The 18,908-nt window shown below is 40.8% G+C and overlaps 1 pseudogene; it reads left to right on the top strand.

Moving 5' to 3' along the window:
• The window catches only part of LOC132426344 (large ribosomal subunit protein eL32-like), a 67,999-nt pseudogene extending 49,513 nt beyond the window's left edge, over positions 1 to 18,486 (top strand).
• The last annotated feature ends 422 nt before the right edge of the window (positions 18,487 to 18,908 follow it).

Raw genomic sequence — 18,908 nt, 5'->3', positions numbered from 1 at the left:
TACAAATAAAAGAAAAAATATTAAAACTGATGAATATATAGGTACATATTATTTATATTTTGAAATATTTATGAGTCCTTTAGTTTTAGAATCGAAGCTTCTAAAAGAGGATAATTTTTAAGCACGTCCTTTCTAAGGAGTTAATGCACTGTGGGTCTCCGATAAATGTGAAATGATGTCTACTTGATTCACTCCCTCAGCTGACGTACTGACACTGCTTCAAGACATTAAACCATTTTATGAGGAAACTTGATGAGTACAAGTTATTGCCCCATTATCGGTGTAAGACACAGAATAAAATACCCTTCAGTTGGGCCAATGGGAATAAGGCCTGTAAAGCAAGAATAACTTTGAAGAGAAGGAACTAAAGTGATCAAAATGGACACCAGAAATATTGAAGGGACACAAATATTAGAGAAAAATACGATGAGACAGAGCAAGATAATGACTATGAAACATGGGCCTTTTTGGCCAAAATTTTTTTCTGTTTTGTCCCTGCTGCTATCACTTTGTTAAATCAACAATTCAGTCTGGGCCAGATGCTCTAGTGATTAAGCTTTAAATAAGGATATTGAAATAATCGAGACAAATGATGGAGTCATCCATTATCATAATATATTTTCATAACGCCAAACAATCCCGCATTTAATCAAGAGATTGGCAGGATGAAGTTGATAATTCGCAGTTGTAATGTAATGAAAATGTTATAATTCATGGATGAGACACCCAGACTACATCATGTATTAGGAGTTTAACTTGACTTATAACTCTTTCTGGAATTTAAACCGTCAAACCCGACCATATGCGTTGACTTTTATAGTGATTTAAAGAGTTGTTTGGTGAAAATAGATGTTGACAAAGTTACAAAATTTTCTTTTTTCTTTCTTTCTTTTTTTGTTTTTTTTAAAGATTGCTGTTCTCTCTTTGGATACTAGAGCTGGGTGTTTTGCAATAATCCAAGAGTTTCTCTTTCCCCGTAATCCATGGCCTGGGACGGATTGTGGTCATTTTGCATGCTTGATCTTGGTGGATGGGTCTAGGCAAAAAGAGCCTCACAGAACATAGTGATTAACCTCTGGTGGTGGCAGCAAGATAATAGTGTAAGTTTGGAAATAAGGGACCCAAAGCCCTGATATCCCAAGTATCACCTGATTCCCCAGGGAAGTGCCTCGTCTTCTGGATGTGGTTTGCCTTCAACTTAGTGCTGCTGTTGTAGCTATTCAGAGCGCTGGTCACGATGCTGGACCTGAAGGGTGAGTGATTATCTTGTAAGGACAAGCTCAATTCCTGTGGAATCTCACAGGAGGATCTCAGCTACTGCACGATGCTGTCGATACTGAAAAAATGAAATAGTGCCGAATTGTCGCAGTAGCGTAGTAAAGTGTCTTCTCAAATGAGCTGTAATTTGATCAGGCACACGTTATCCGCTCATAGAGAAAAGTAAGGAATTACTAACCGGCTTATGATGTACTCTCTAATTGGTTCCGCTAACTTTTAGTTACGGCATAAGGGAATAAACAGGGAATCCTGTTTTGGGCTTTGGCTAGGCCAGAGAGACATCATGAAATTTCCCTACATGATAAAAATGATTAGATGTACCACCATTTAGCAAACATAATAAGGCAATAACCCATAATCTATTAAGAGCTGCATAACCGTCCTGACTGCATGGTCAATGAACCAGTATGAACGTGAAACTCCCCGGGAATAAACTGATCTGATGTGTGGGAGGGAGTGACCTCCTTTAGGGCACCGAGTACCCTGAAGAGTGATTTACTCTCTTGTCCTACAAAAAGCCATTTGCCTCACAGGGGTGACATTTTTCTTACCCATGAGTTTCAACGCAACTGCTACTGTTACCTGCTTATGTAAAGGGAAATGAACATTTGAGGTAACTACCTAAATCTTATGGACCAGTAAAATGCTTTTTCTTCAGTTGCCTTGATATTTCAGTCAAATGTTTTTTGGCCTCAGTGCTGATTGCCTTAATTTTGCGTTTCGCTTTGGACGCGGAGACTAGACTGTGTCGTAGGAGGGAAAACTAGTCAAAGTTTTCCAGAGTGTTTGAGATAACCCATAATGCTATGTTGAAAGAAAATTTGCTTGTGATACGCGGCCCAATGATAATGGATGCATTTTTATCTTTTAATATTTACTGTTTAAGCCAAGGTTTTAATATTTAGATCAATAAACATGGCTTATTATCCAAAGGCTAAAAAAATGGAGTTTGATGTTTTTAGCATCAGAACCTGGCCACTTCTCACCACCTCCTCTGCCGACACCTTGTCTGAGGTACCATCACGTCACACCTGGATGGTTGTAAAAGTCTCAAAGCTGGTCGCTTGCTTCCATCCTAGTGCTGTGCTCCATTTGTCACACAGCAGCCAGAGTTTTCCTATAAGATGCAAGTCAATTGTTGCCATTTCCCCACTAGAAACTCTCCATGGCTTCTCATTTTCACTCAGAGCAAAGGCCATGGTCCTCACCATGGCCGAAGGCTCTGCAAGATTGGTCCCCAGCCCCCTCTCTGCCCACTTCTTGAGTCCTTGCCGCTGTTCCAACCACACTGTCTTCCCGGTCATTCCCTGACTACTGGAAGCAGTGTCTGCCCTTGTGATCTTTACACTTGCCATTTCTTCCACCTGGAATGCATGACTCAATTGTTCAGCTGCTCCAGGATCTCTGCTTAAGTGGCCCCTTATCAGAGAAGCCTTTTGTGACCACTCTCCGTAAAGGAGATGCTACGCTCAATACCCCTTTCTTTCCCTTATTCTTCTTCATAGGATCATCGTCATCTGATATTTCCCGTATTTATCTCTGGATTTGTTTATTGCCAGGCTCCTCCCATCCCTAAGCATATGTACGAGGGCAGAGACTTTATATTTTTGTTTACTTTGCATGGCAGATTGAATTTTCCAAGATGGCCACAAGATCTCCTGTCTTCTTAGAATGTGATATTGACACTCCTCCAGCAAGAGATGTGGGGGGGCAGGGGAGGGTGGGCTATGCTCTTTCACTTGAATCTTGGCAGGCCTGTGGCTACTGGCAGAAGCGATGCTATGTGATTTCCAAGGCTAACTCATAAGAGTGATACAGCTTCCTCCTGGTCCCCTAGGGATTCTCAGTCTTGGAACCCAACCACCATGCTGTGAGGAAACCCTGGCTCGAAGAATAGGCTGTGTTTTATTGATGCAGTGACATTAATTGATGAGGTCCGGGATCGACTACTAGACATGTGACTAAGGAAGCTTTTGTGATGACTCCAGGCCCCAGTCACCATCTGACTGCGGCTATATCAGTGACCCCAAGAGACAACTGACTTATCAACCTCCAGAAGTATGTGGCATAATAATAAAATGATTGTCATTTATTTAGATGTTGGGATCTCTCATTTAGCAGCAATAGACAACCAGAACACTGTGTCTCCCAGAGCCTGAAATAGTGCTTGAAACATACTTCCTCAATAAATATTTTCTGATTAGACAAATGGGGAAGAACTCTAGAGGTGAAAAGCCTCCTGGTTTCTGGTTAGAAGCTTCCTTTAGCCTTCTCTATTCTAGTGGCAACTTCTGATTAGTTAGTTTACATGTTGTGCATCCCCCTGTATATTTAGACATTTCAAGCTAGCAATTCTGTTTGAATTTTTGAGAATAGATAGCTCACAAGATCTGAATAAAGGAAGGTTAAACATATAGGCTTATGTTTAAGAGGCTTAAACATATAGTCTTTTTTTTTTTAGCGTTTTTCTTTTTTTGAGTATTTAGTTACATGTACCTATCTTCGACAGAGAGAATGTTAGTAAGTCTAGAAAAAGACATTCACGAGCAAGAGGCTAAGGTCTTGGTATTATCTGTTGATTGCCTTTATCTTTGCTGTACAGGTATTCCCCACTTTTCGAAAGTTCACTGTACACCATTTTGCTTTTATGAAAGACTTACATGGATACCTATTTTCACTAACCTAGATAAATCTGAAAAGGATTTTCATGTTTCTGAAAAGAAGTAGGAAGCAAAGATAGCGTTCAGTGTTTGTTTCGCAGGGGCTGTTGCAGAAGCGGTGGAAACCCTGAGTGGCAAGAGTGGCGCCACCAAGCCCCTTCCCCGGGAGTCTCAGTTTATTTTGTGCATCGTTAGCAAGATGTGTCCTAAGGTACTTGCTTCTTTGCCTTACGCCTTTTTGGCTTACAGGAAAGGTTTTGTACGAACAGCTCTACTTTCAGAGAGCAGAGGGAACCTGTACTTCTTCCCAGTTGTAATTACTCACATAGGGAACAGAAAAGCTTTCGCCCAGTTTACATTTTATACTATCACTATAGCAGAATTTCAGACAAAAGCAAGAAAGCAGGGCTTCCCTGGTGGCGCAGTGGTTGAGAGTCCGCCTGCCGATGCAGGGGACACGGGTTCGTGCCCCGGTCCGGGAAGATCCCACATGCCGCGGAGCGGCTGGGCCCGTGAGCCATGGCCGCTGAGCCTGCGCATCCGGAGCCTGTGCTCCGCTGCGGGAGAGGCCACAACAGTGAGAGGCCCGCGTACCACAAAAAAAAAAAAAAAAAAAAGAAACCATTTTCAAAGTCACCATAACTCGCATGGAGTAAAATTGTTTTAAAATGGGCTCTTTTCTTACTAAGAAAGACCTATTACACCTGTATTGTTTTCCTGTTCACTACCCAGTGTCAAAGCAATGGGGTGTTCTCAGACTCAACCCTTAAAAATGTCACCTGTGCTCAAACGTAAAAGTCGCCCAGCTAGATTCAGCCACTTTGATACGAAGGAGTCAAGCTTCTATCTTGGGGCATTTCAAAGAGGTCCCGGAGCGCCATTTCTTTCTTCATTCTTTGACTGACACTCGCTCTTGGTAGGCCTTTGCATCACGACCCACAGCTTTTCCAACGCCCATCTGGCTGTTGAAGCGTGAAACGGGGGTCTTGCAGAGATGTGAGGTAGGAGGCCAGGGTTGGCTGTGGGTTTTTTTTCTCCGAAAACACGCAGGAGCAGCGTAGGAAAGGGGCCGCCTCATTTGCAGTATCATCCCGTTATGTGTACATCGCCCATCTCTGTGGCTCAGAGAGGAAACCTGAACAATGAAGGGTACCTCAGGGTAGGGGAACCGCCTCATAACTAATGCTTTCAACTCTCCCACCACTTTCTAGACTTCACCTCTGGGGAGAGCAGAGCCCTTCAGGCAGAGATCCTCATGTGTCCCATGGCCCTTCGTCTCTCTATAATCTCGGTGATTTTCTCTCGTACTCCTGGGGGCTGACAGCAAGTTTGCAAAACAGCGCGAATGAGGAAAGTCATGTTAGAGATTTAGTGTGGGCTTAAGGCAGGGCACAAGGCGTCGGCATTTAAGACCAGGCATTCAGTGACTGTGTAGCTATGGCACAAGATTTGGGATGCGTATTGCTTATGCCCCCGTTGAGTTACCCCAGCTGCCTTTGCATGGAGCAGAGACAAATCTTTCCTACCAAGTGCCAACTAAAGAATGTCGCTTGTCACCGGCTCTACATGGATTAGCCATTAGCCACTGCAGTCGCTGACCTCCAACACATCCTGAAAGGGATTCAGGGTGGAGATCGGAAATGAGGCAGCCTGTGCTCTGGGATAAACTGGCAGAACAGGCCTTCGGATCGTTAGATATTTCGGAAGGCTCAGGGTCTCTTATAACCTAATCTCAGAAGTGACCGATTGTTACTTCTACCATCTTCTTCTTTTTTGTTTTTTTTTTCGCGGTACACGGGTCTCTCACTGTTGTGGCCTCTCCCGTTGCGGAGCACAGGCTCCGGACGCGCAGGCTCAGCGGCCATGGCTCACGGGCCTAGCCGCTCCGCGGCATGTGAGATCCTCCCGGACCGGGGCACGAACCCGTGTCCCCTGCATCGGCAGGCGGACTCTCAACCACTGCGCCACCAGGGAAGCCCTCCAGACTTCTAATTGTCAAGTCTGATGCCATTGTGAATCTTCATTTTCACGCGCTTCCTGTCTTTGTGTTCTTGAAACTTTTAGGCTTTTCTCTTTATCCCCTTTATTCTGGAGTTTCATATTGTGTATGGGTTTTTTTCTTCTTCCTACATTTGTGTATTATCCTGGGTATGTGATGGGCTCTTTCAATTTGGAAACTCAAGCTCTTCAATTCTGTGAAGTTTTTTGTTTTTATTTATTCGGTAATTTTCTCAGTTACCTCTTTCTGGGGTCATATTTGTTGCATGTTTAACCTGTATTGATTCTCTGCTTTTCTTAGTATTATTTTTTCTATTTTCTACCAATTTTTCTTTGATCTACTTTCTGAAAGATTTTCTCAACTTTTATCTTCCAAAACTTTTATTAATTTTTAAATTTCTGCTTTTATATTTTTAATGTCCAAGAAGTCCTTTGTTGTTTGATGAATGTTTCTTTCCTTTTTTTTTTTTTTAAACACTTTGTCCTTCCATTCTACTTTTATCATCTTGTCTAATTTTTTCCCCCATTGGATGCTTTCTGAGAATGTATGACTTAATAATCCTGGACTGTCTACTAGTGCTGAAGAGTGATGCATGAAAGTTGATTGGAAGAGTATGTTCAGAGGCAGGGTTTGTCAAGATGTGGGCTTTAATTTAGGATAATTTGTTGGTGTTCTTTCCTTGATGGATAGCTCAACTCTCAGTATTTATAGGTCTTTTTTTTTCTCTTGTATTGTTTAGTTTCCTCAGAGAAAAATTACCCAGTCTCTTGCTTACGGTGTGTTTGTTGGGGGATGGATAACAAACTAGGCTGCAGGATTCTAAGAGCAGAGCAGAGTAAGGAGGATGGGAGATCTCGTCACACCTTATGCATGATTTCACCCTGTTTTCCTCAGCTCTGGCTGGCATCCCTGAGTCTGGAGCTTGTCTGCGTTTAGGCTTTCAGTAAATTGGCAACATGGAGGGAGACAGGCAGTTACCTCATTGTAGCAGCTAAGGGAGGGGACTCAGGGCAAGGGGTTTAGCTGCTTCACAGACAGACTTTCAACCAGTGCGGCTCTGGTTCAGACTCAGCCTCCCCTCAGCCTTCACAAGCACTTCCGGTCTCCTGTCTGGGGAACACGCACTTTGCTGTTACTGCACGTAGAGGGGAATTTATTAGAGCATCGGTTCTCAGAGTGTGGTCTGGGGGTCTGAAAAGTCAAAAGAATTTTTATAATAATACTAAGATGAGATTTTCCCTTTTCACTCACATATTCCCGTGAGCATACAGGGGAATTTTCTAGAGGCAACATGATGTGTGATAATGCAACAGATTAAATGCAGAAGCAGATATGGGAATCTGGCTGTCTTCTGCTACGCCAAACATTACTGAGCTTTATAAAAATGTGCAACAAAGCCACTCTTCTCACTATGTTTTCTTGGTTTGAAATATAAACTTATCTTTCATAAAATATGTTATTCACATTAACATGTACTGGATTTATTAATATTGTTAAGTGGATTAATAAAGAAATACTAAAAGTTTCAGCTTTTGGGAAATATATATATATTTTTATGTATATATATACACAATACCTTTATATATAAATATATAAAAATATATATGTATATATTGCCCCAAAGCTGATACTTTTAGTATATAACCAACATGAACAAAAGCTCTTTGAGGTCTTCAATACTTTTTTTTTTTTTTTTTTTTTTTTGTGTTACGCGGGCCTCTCACTGTTGTAGCCTCTCCCGTTGGGGAGCACAGGCTCCGGACACGCAGGCTCAGCGGCCATGGCTCACGGGCCCAGCCGCTCCGCGGCATGTGGGATCTTCCCGGACCGAGGCACGAACCCGTGTCCCCTGCATCGGCAGGCGGGCTCTCAACCACTGCGCCACCAGGGAAGCCCTTCAATATTTTTTAATAGTATGAAAGGGTCTTGAGATCAAAACATCTGAGGTCACTGTATTAGAATAATACTCTTGGATTCTTTCTTCTCGTGCCTTCACTCCTCCCTAGGTGACAAGAGTGACTTAATCAGAGAGTTTGGGAGAAGAACTGGGCAGGCGCGGCTCAGCCCTTTCCTCTCACTTTTCTTTTATGTGATCCTAACTTCCCACACTTAAGATTTGCCTGTCTGTAACAGAGCATGTGTTCTTAACAGTTTTTGGCTGGGGGTCAGCTTAGGGCCCGTGGCACTGTCCTGTGATGAGACATGAGTTGTCCCATCATGGCTTGTGATTCTTATTGGGTAGATCTGTCTAATTCAGGGGTGGAGTTGGCAAATCTATCTAGTTCAGGCAGAATAAGCTATGCTTTCTCAGAAGAGCTTTATTTGTGATAAAGGAGACATTTAACTTTTAAAGAAGGTTTGATTTTTGAGAGATTTTAGACTTACAGGCAAGTTGTAAAAAATAGTACAGAGAGTTCCTAGATACCCTTTGTCCAGCTTCCCCTAATGTTAATGTTTTATGTAACTACAGGACAGAGATAGAAAGCAGGAGATCACAGTACATTACAATAAACTAACCCACAGACCTTTTTTGAATTTCATCAGTTTTCCCACCAGTCTTTTTCTGGTCCAGGATCCAATCCAGGATTTCACATTAAAAGTGACATTTTGATCTCCTGCTGCCCGGTTCCTGCATCTGTGTCTTAACCAGTTGTATATTCAACTGAGAAAAAGCTGGGGGACGGGAGTTATTTATCAGTCAGCCTTGTCTCCCAGCACCTCCCAATGTTGAATCTTTCTAGAATTCTATGGTGTGAAGAGATGAGTTCTTGTCTTCTTCCCCATGTTCTCCACTGTGGTACTTCCTACCTTCTCCCTTTGACTCACTCAGTTGCCTCAAGTCCACATCTTTTCCAGCTTCCAGAACTTTGTTGCTAACTCTCTTCTGCTCTTGTCTGCCCTTGTATTTCCTGTGGTTTGCTTTTTCGGTGACTTACACTCTTGCCCTCAGTCTAAGGTCAGTTGCCAAGCCCCACCCGTGCTCTGAGAACTTGGGAGTTAATAAAGTCTTATTCCTTTAATATTGTTATTAGTGGTTGGGTTTTAGAAAGAAGCGGCGATAAATAATAGTTTTAATCTCCTTGTTTAATTAGAATCTGACCCTTGATATATAATCCCCAATTTGTACATAATTTTTGCTTTTCAATGGAAAACCTCATTTAAATACTTTTAATGACTCTTGTACTTAAATGAAGCCCTATAGTCACTTTTCAAGCAAAACCATGGCAAGATTAGGGAAAAATTGGGTAATTTTAAAACTAATTTTATGTATACCTATTGTTTGTAATCAAACACATGTAGGCCCCAATTAGAATGCTTTTTGTAGCTTACCATGAATTTCTTAGCTTGGAATCAAAAGACCCATGCCCGGGGATGGGTCTTATCCTTTAGGCTTGGCTGGCATCATGGTGCCTGCAGCTACTCACTGCTCAGAGATCAACTGTAGGTCTCTCCTAGTCACCTCTTCCTTCAGTTTCTAAAAAGGAAGAATTGCTGGAAGGAACAAACACTATCTTATCTCTGGTTCCCAGTTCCCAACTTTTTCCTATCATTTTCTCACACTCAACTGAAAAGGAAGAGTGAGATTATGGCTATGTTATACTTTTCAATAAAGTATTTGGCTGTCCTTAATTACTTTTCCTTAAAAGTAATCAGGTTCTCTATGTTTACAGTATTTATAAGAAGAGTAAAACATTCTCTTCCTATCTCTTATATTAAAAATTTGCCTTGATACAGCTATTCCTTGTCTTTATACTTTTGCTTTTTATTTTAATTTACTATTTATTTATTATTGAGGTATAGTTTATTTACAACATTATATAAGTTTCAGGTGTACAACATAGTGATTCACGATTTTTAAAGATTATATGCCATTTATAATTATTATAAAATATTGGCTCTCCCTGGGCTGTACAATATATCCTTGCAGCTTATTAATTTTATACATAGTGGTTTGTACCTCTTAATCCCATACACTTATCTTGACCCTCTCCTCTTCTTCCCTCTCCCCACTGGTAACTACTAGTTTGTTCTCTATATCTGTGAGTTTGCTTCTTTTTTGTTATATTCACTAGTTCGTTGTATTTTTAGATTCCACATGTTAAGTGGTATCATACAGTATTTGTCTGTCTTTGTCTGACTTACTTCACCAGGCATAATACCCTCCAAGTTCATCTGTGTTGTTGCAAATGGCAAAATTTCAGTCTTTTTTATGGCTGAGTAGTATTCCATTGTGTATATATACTACATCTTCTTTATCCATTTGTCTGTTGCTGGATACTTAGGGTGCTTCCATATCTTGGCTATTGTAAATAATGCTGCTATGAACATTGGGGTGCATGTATTTTTATATTCATAAATAATGTGCTATATTATTTGTTGTATATTTAAAAGTTGCATCCATGACTTTCTCATAGGGTGGAAGGTGAGGGATGAGAATGGGGGTGGAGAAGGGAATGTAGGGGACAGTTTCCTTGACTGTGATGCTTTAGTTCTTAAAAGATTAAGATCTGGAGCACATATGACAAAATATTAATGTTAATTTTGAGGGGTGGAAATGGGTGTTTATGACATCATTGTTACTCTTTGGCATTTTAAAAATAATTTTTTCAAATTTATAACCATTTTTTTTTTTAAGCTGGATGTAGCTTGATTTTACTGGGAATCACAGTGACCACCTGGTCTTCTGTCATCTGAGAATGGATCATCTTCCATAAGTGAAAGGATTGTATCCAACTGAAACTTAACTTTTAGGTGTAAATGTTATTTCCTAGGCTGCACCTACCTTGGTAAACCTTGGGATGGTAGAAACAATAATTACAAAGCAGTACTTCTATGTATCTGTTCTCACTTGGTCTGCAGAAATTTCAGCCCTCTCAAATTTGGTAAAATGGTCTAGAGATCTCTAGGAAATGTCTGTGTCATAAAAACTTCAAAGTCATCTCCTGTCCTGGCTAGCTACAATAATGACTCCAGGTATGGCAGATGTCTTACTCAGCTGTGTCACCAGTGTCCGCCCAAGGCACCAGAGCTGCCAGTGTTCTAGTTGCTTGGTGATTCTGGTAATGAGGGCACTGACCTCTGCGCCCTTGAAATCTAGGTCATTGAATTGATCACCACCCCTGGCGACAAGGTGTACAGAGCTCCTGCTACCAATACCTCGCCATCACCGGCTCTAGTGTGGCTGATGTTTCACAGTCTGAAGGTCCCATGGAGGCTTCAGAGAAGGAATTATTTTGGCTCTTCTTGGTGCAACCTGCAGTGGGTGTGGGCTGGAGGACAGTCTGAGCGACAGTCACCTGCTATGCTCTCATTCACTTCTCTCTTCCAAGCTTGGGCCATTGACTCTCTTATTAGAATGAGTTTTTTCCTGGGAAGAACCTTGATCATCATTAAAATAGACTCCTGGTGAGCCTGTCTCACTAGTCCCTGTGGAATGTCAGGATAGTAGAATAGATTCGAGGTGACACACCTTAGACTCAAACTGGGACTCTGTTACAGGTTCTAAAGCGTGTATATTTTTAAAAACGTGGTTAGGGCTTCCCTGGTGGCGCAGTGGTTGAGAGTCTGCCTGCCGATGCAGGGGACACAGGTTCATGCCCCGCTCCGGGAAGATCCCACATGCCGCGTAGCGGCTGGGCCCATGAGCCATGGCCGCTGAGCCTGTGCATCCGGAGCCTGTGCTCCGCAACGGGAGAGGCCACAACAGTGAGAGGCCCGTGTACCGCAAAAAAAACAAATAAACAAATAAACAAAAAACGTGCTTAAAAAGGGACCTTACCTAATATGGAATATTTACCATCCTGACTTTAGAAATTATTTTTATTATTCTAATGCAGGCAGCAGCAAAAAAAATGTCCTGGGTCTCTGAGAGTCATCTGTAAAATCAAAGCATAATAATGACTTTAGAATATATGCAAAACAGGACGCAGATATAAATATTGCTTAGGTCCAGAAGCAGGAAGTACAATACAAAACTGGCTCTATTAGCATGTCCAGAAGCTATTGTGGGTTAAATTATTTAATATGTTATAAGAAAAAAACATGTCAATCAGAAAAGGAGGTAGATGATCAGTGATGGAAGTCCGCAAAGTCACGGAGGGAGATTTGCCATTACATCCCAGCTCCGCCCAAGAGAAGTTCTCCTGGCCAGTGGACTTCATCTGTCTGGGGACAGGGACAGCTTTTTTGAAGTGATACAGCTGACAAGTCCCCACATAGAGCAATCAATCCCATTAAATGTCAGAACTTAAATCCAAGTACTGTTTATCTGATTCCGTGGTCACTAAGTTAAGAGGGTACAACTCAAGGTCCCTTTGGCAGTTAAATTTCTTGTTTTAAAGACATAATTTGCATTTAGATTTATGTACTAGTCGTTTGCAGTCAAGGTTAATTTGAGTACATCCATTGAAGAACGATCTACTTACTTTCAGGTTGTGAAAAAAATCAACTAGTTGAGCTTGCAAAGTTGAGAAGAAGATTCTGGAGAACTACAAATTCACTGAAGTGCTAACATGAGGATTCTTGGTAGTAAACTCCCACCTTGGTAGCGCCCTACCATGGCAGATAGTCCGCAACAAAAGCAATGCAATTACATTAGAATATTTAGAATACAGAAGAGAATCAGTCACAATTTCACCGATATTACAGTTTTGATGTTACTGTTAATTTTGAGTGTATTTACATGTAATCATTGTGTGTGTGTGTGTGTGTGTGTGTGTGTGTGTGTGTAAGTGTGTGTTGTATATATAATTTAGGTCCTGGAGTTTTTTTTTTTTATTAAAATGGTAAATTTTATTTTTTTTAATTCTTTTTTTAATTTATTTTTTTGGAACTTTATTGTATTTATTTTTTATACAGCAGGTTCTTATTAGTTATCTAATTTATACATATTAGTGTATACATGTCAATCCCAATCTCCCAGTTCATACCACCACCACCACCCCCCGCCACTTTCCCCCCTTGGTGTCCATATGTTTGTTCTCTACATCTGTGTCTCTATTTCTGCCCTGTAAACCGGTTCATCTGTACCATTTCTCTAGTTTCCACATATATGTGTTAATGTACGATATTTGTTTTTCTCTTTCTGACTTACTTCACTCTGTATGACAGTCTCTGGATTCATCCATGTCTCTACAAATGACCCAATTTCGTTCCTTTTTATGGCTGAGTAATATTCTAAAAAATGGTAAATTTCATTTTATGTTAGTTTTTTTTGAAGTATAGTTGATTTACAATGTTGTGCTAAATTCTGCTGTACAGCAAAGTGATTCAGTTATACATATATATACATTCTTTTTTAATATTCTTTTCCATTATGGCTTATCACAGGATACTGAATACATTTCTCTGTGCTATACAGTAGGACCTTGTTTATTATCCATCCTCTATATAATAGCTTACATCTGCTGACCCCACCTACCACTCCGTCTCTCTCTCCCCCAACCTACTCCCCCTTGACAACTACAAGTTTGTTCCATATGCGCATGAGTCTATTTCTGTTTCATAGGTAGGTTCATTTGTGTCATAGTTTAGATTCCACATATAAGTGATATTATATGGTATTTGTCTTTCTCTTTCTGACTTATATCACTTAGTATGATAATCTCTGCATGTTGCATGTTGCTGCAAATGGCATTATTTCATTCTTTTTAATGGCTGAGTAGTATTCCATTGTGTGTATGTATATATATATATATATATATATATATATATATATATATATATATATATATATATATATATACCACATCTTCTTTATCCATTCATCTGTCGATGGACATTTAGGTTGTTTCCATGTCTTGGCTATTGTGAATAGTGCTGCTATGAACCTAGGGGTGCATGTATCTTTTTGGATTAATTTTTGTCTGGATACATGCCCAGGAGTGGGATTGCTGGATAATATGGTAATTCTCTTTTTAGTTTTCTGAGGAACCTTCATACTGTTCTCTATAGTGGCTGTACCAATTTACATTCTCACCAGCAGTGTAGAAGGGTTCCCTTTTCTCCACACCCTCTCCAGCATTTGTTATTTGTAGAGTTTTGTTTTGTTTTTTTAAAGACACTATTTTTGAGAGCAGTTTTAGTTTCACAACAAGGTTAAGAGGAAGGTACAGAGAGTTCCCATATTCTCCTGCCCGCACACGTGCTTAGCCTCCCCCATCACCCCCCACCAGAGTTGTACATTTGTGACAATTGATGAACCTATGTTGACTCATCATAATCACCAAAAGTCCATAGTTTACATTATGGTTCAATCTTTTTTTTTAAAACATCTTTATTGGAGTATAATTGCTTTACAATGGAGTGTTAGTTTCTGCTTTATAACAAAGTGAATCAGCTCTTAGTGTTGTACATTCTATGGGTTTGGACAAATGTATAATGACATGTTTCCACCATTAGAGTATAACGCAGAGGAGTTTCACCGCCCTAAAATCCTCTGTGCTCTATTTAACCTGTCCTACCCCTCCTCCATCCCTGACAATCACTGATTCTTTCACTGTCTCCACAGTTTTGCCTTTTTCAGATGTCATACAGATGGAATCATGCAGTAGGGAGTCTTTTCAGATTGACTTATTTCCCTTAGTCATATGCATTTAAGGTTCCTCCATGTCTTTTCATGGCTTGATAGCTCATTTCTGTTGTTTAAATTTTTATTGGAGTATAGTTGCTTTCCAATATTGTGTTAGTTTCTACTGTACAGCAAAGTGAATCAGCTGTTTATGTCAGAGAATGTTTTGCCTATGATCTCTTCTATAGGTCCTGACTTTTTAATTAAGCGTTTCTTTATGTGTTTCACAAATTTTTATTGAATTGCTGTTATTTTCTAGGTGTTGCTTAGGTGCCGGGTGGATAAAAGCTTTTGCCTTCAAGGAATGTACCTTCTTAAATGAGGGACAGAAAAGAATGTCTGGTGGCAGTCGAGGACAGGAAGAGTAAGTAAAGCAATGGAAGGAGGGAGAGAGTGATGGATGTGCTCCAGGATGGGGTGAATCAGGGAAGACTTCTCAGAGGAGGTGACAGTGAATAAAGGTCTCACTCAACTCTCAAGAGGATGCAGTAGTAAATGAAAAGAGGGAAGATCTAGATTGAATAAGACTTGGGATTACTGATGTCTGTTACTAAAAGCCAATTTATTTCTTCAGACTTAGGAGTGGGTTAGATATATTATGGCTATTAAATCTTTATTAGCACTGGCATTTTAGAATATTGGACATATTTATTATCTCAAAATGCAGGCGTGTATATTTGTATGCACGTTCATTGGAATAAAAGGGGAAGACTAATGTGTAAGTGTGAATGCTTCCATGTAAGAAAGATTCATCTGGCCCTCCTGAAAGATTCCAGGTCTTTCAAGAATCTTACAGTCTCGCTGTATATTAAACACTAAAATAAAGGACCAACTTTAGTGCCGTGACATACTAGGTATAGTCATACTCCTCCAAAGACTTTCCTATCACTTATAAGATTTTCACTTTGTAGTCCCCAAATTCAAGTCTAGGTTCATGTCCTTGATGTTTTCACAGTCAGTCAACAAACAGCTGTATCAAATTTATTATGAGGTGATTTTTGACTCTGCTATTTCCTGCTAATCTCTCTTTTACCTAATCAACACTTGTCATGCTCATATTATGTTCCAGCTATTGACGAATTGAGGCCAGAGATGGAAGACAAAATCCCTATCCTGACAGAGGATCATTTCCTCTAGCAGGGGAAACAATCAACATGGCAGGACAGATGCTGTGGTGGATGGAGACAGTGCGAGGCGTGGAGAACAGGGGCCTGGGAAGGTGGCCTGTGAGGCCCCTAAGGTCCTCATTTTAAAAGGAGACAGGATATAAAGGACGTGTTCCATAATTTAGTTAGCAATTTCCTTATTTGCTGTATATGATGTTTGCTTCTAATTTTTCATTGGTATAAAATAGAAACAATTTCACTTCTAGGTGTATAACCCAAAGAATTGAAAGCAGGGACTCAAACAGATATTTGTACACTAGCACTATTCACAGTAGCCAAAAGGTAGAAACAATAAAAATGCCCAATAATGAACAAATGGATTAACAAATTGCTCTCTCTCTCTCTATATATATATAAATTATTCCGCCTTAAAAAAGGAATGAAATTCTGATGCATGCTACAATATGAATGAACCTTGAAATATTATGCTAAGTAAAATAAGCCAGACACTGAAAGACAAATATTACATCGTTCCACTTATGTGAAGTACCTAGATTAGTCAAATTTAGAGACAGAAAATAGAATAGTGGTTACCAGGAGTTGAGGAGAGGGGGGAATGGGGAGTTAGTGTTTAATGGGTACAGAGTTTATGTTGAGAATGATGAAAAAGTCCTGGTGATGGTTGCTCGACAATGCGAACGTACTTAATGCCACTGACTGTGTGCCTAAAATTGGTTAAAATGGTAAATTTTTATGCATGTATATTTGATCACAGCTTTTTTTAAAAAAAAAGATAAGCTGAGATGACATGCCAATGTATATAGGAAAGGCATATATCCTAATATGTAATACAGATTTCCCGGAATTTGGATCATTTCCTTATTCTAGAACCCAGAAGAAATCTTACTGGATCAGAGTTTATGGCATTTCATAAATATCATCAAATTATTTTGGGAGAACACCTGCGCAAGTTTACAGTTCTCCCAGGTACATATACAAGCAGTGATCTCATTATTCATATGCCAATCCCTATCCCTGACTAAAGGAAAGAAAATCGTTTTGAAAATTCATAGTACCAGTGAAGAACTAAGCCTTGGGCTTAGGATCCACATTAAATTATAAGTAAAAATATGGTGCCTTGTTTTAATATGCACTTCTTTATTAGTGAGGTTTATACTCTCTTGGTATCTTTTTTTTAAATTTAATTTTTATTTTTTTAACATCTTTGTTGGAGTATAATTGCTTTACAGCATTGTGTTAGGTTCTGCTGTATAACAAAGTGAATCAGCTATATGTATACATATGTCCCCATATCTCTTCCCTCTTGCGTCTCCCTCCCTCCCACCCTCCCTATCCCACCCCTCTAGGTGGTCACAAAGCACCGAGCTGATCTCCCTGTGCTATGCGGCTGCTTCCCACTAGCTATCTATTTTACGTTTGGTAGTGTATATATGTCCATGCCACTCTTTTTGTTTACTGGATATATTTCCTATTGTGTGGGTTCCCTGGTTTCTTAGAGTATTTAAAAATTCATTTCTCACTTTAAGACAGCATAGCAAAACACATATACAACAACAGGGTGTTTTAAGAGTGAAGAATATTGGAGCAGAGGGAAACTAGTGGTAGGAAAATAAAATGAAGACAAGGTAAGTTATTGAATATGAAGTTTGCCAAGGGATCTGGCTGGAGGAAGGCGACCCATTTGCCAATGAGTTTTCTGGAAGCCAATGGAAAAGAAGAGAAACAAGATCCGTAGTTTCATGAGCTCCGCCAACATCTCCTTGGTTGACACCACATTCATGCCCGCTATAGACTCTGAAACACATTCTTCCCGTGGGTTCATATGCTAGACTGCATCAAAAATCACAGGAGCAATATTTTCCATCCCTTGTGATTTTGCAAAACATTTTCACTCCCACGCGAGAGGTGGAGTCTATTTTCCCCTCCCCTTCAACCTGGGCTGGCCTTGGGATGGCCGCCCTTGATTAACAGAACATGGCAGAGGTAAGGCTACGTGACTCCTGAAGCAAGGCCATCTGGGAAGGGCAACACAGCTTCCCCCCCCCCCCCCCACCCCGGGCTCTCTCTCCTGGGACAGATGCCTGGGAAGCCTAGAGTCCACCTGTGAAAAGTCTGGCCACCTTGAAGCTGCGATACTGTAGAGACCATGTGTTGGAGATAAAGAGGCATATCCGATCAGATGGAGCTGAGTCGGGTGGAGAACAGCCATCCCTGCTGAGCACTGCCGGGGTTGCAGATTCATGAGCAAAAGTAAGTTTTGTTGGTTGCTTTAAGCCCCTGTGTTTTAGGGTGATTTGTTATGCAGCAGTAAGTAACTGCGACAGTTTATTTAAAGAGAATAGAGAAACTTCAGCAGCGCTCTTCCTCGGGCGCTGCCTAAGGAGGTGGCAGCCATGTCCTACTCGGCATCGTGGCCGCCCTCAGACCCCTCTTGGGGCCCAAGATGATCCAAAAAAAAAAAGGACCAAGAAGTTCATCCGGCACCAGTCAGACCGATATGCCGAAAGTAAGCAGAACCGGTGGAAACCCAGAGCCATTGACAGCAGGGCGCATAGGAGATTCAAGGGCCAGATCTTGATGCCCAACATCGGTTACCGGAGTAACAAGAAAACAAAACACAGGCTGCCCAGCGGCTTCCGCAGGTTCCTGGTCCACAAGGTCAAGAAGCCTGAAGTGCTGCCGATGTGCGGCACATCTTACTGTGCTGAGATTGCTTGCAATGTCTCCTCCGAGAACTGCAGGGCCATGGTGGAAAGAGCAGCCCAGCAGGCCGTCGGAGTCACTGGTCCCAACGCCAGGCTGCGCGGCAAGAAAATGAATAGGCAGCCCGTGTGCACATTTTGTTTGTGTTAATAAAACCATAAAACTCAGCCGGAAAAACAAAACCAAAAAACCTTCAGCAACCATCTTGTACAGCATCAGTGTGCCAGACACACGTGGGGTCAAGAGCTGTTTTGTCAACGCTGCAGTCGGAAGCCACAGCGCCTATCAGTGGGCTTTGGAAACAAAGCAGTTTGAATGCCTTTGAACTTTCCTGCACGTTATCGGAAACACATGTGTCGCTTTTCTTAGCAGTATACTTACAATGTGCTCATAAATAATCTTGAGTACAGACAGATATTGAGAGTTTCTTCTTAAAGACCATTTAACTTTCATAGAGAACATCTTATGTAAAACAGTTTCCTGGTAGAGGCTTATATTTGTTTAATGGCAAAGTATAGGCTATTCTAGACTCTTTTTTTGATGAAGGATTCAGGTAAACCAGAAATAGATTC

This window comes from Delphinus delphis, chromosome 5 (genome assembly GCF_949987515.2).
Source record: "Delphinus delphis chromosome 5, mDelDel1.2, whole genome shotgun sequence".
Classification (NCBI taxonomy): Eukaryota; Metazoa; Chordata; class Mammalia; order Artiodactyla; family Delphinidae; genus Delphinus; species Delphinus delphis.
This window is presented reverse-complemented; position numbering and strand designations above follow the sequence as displayed.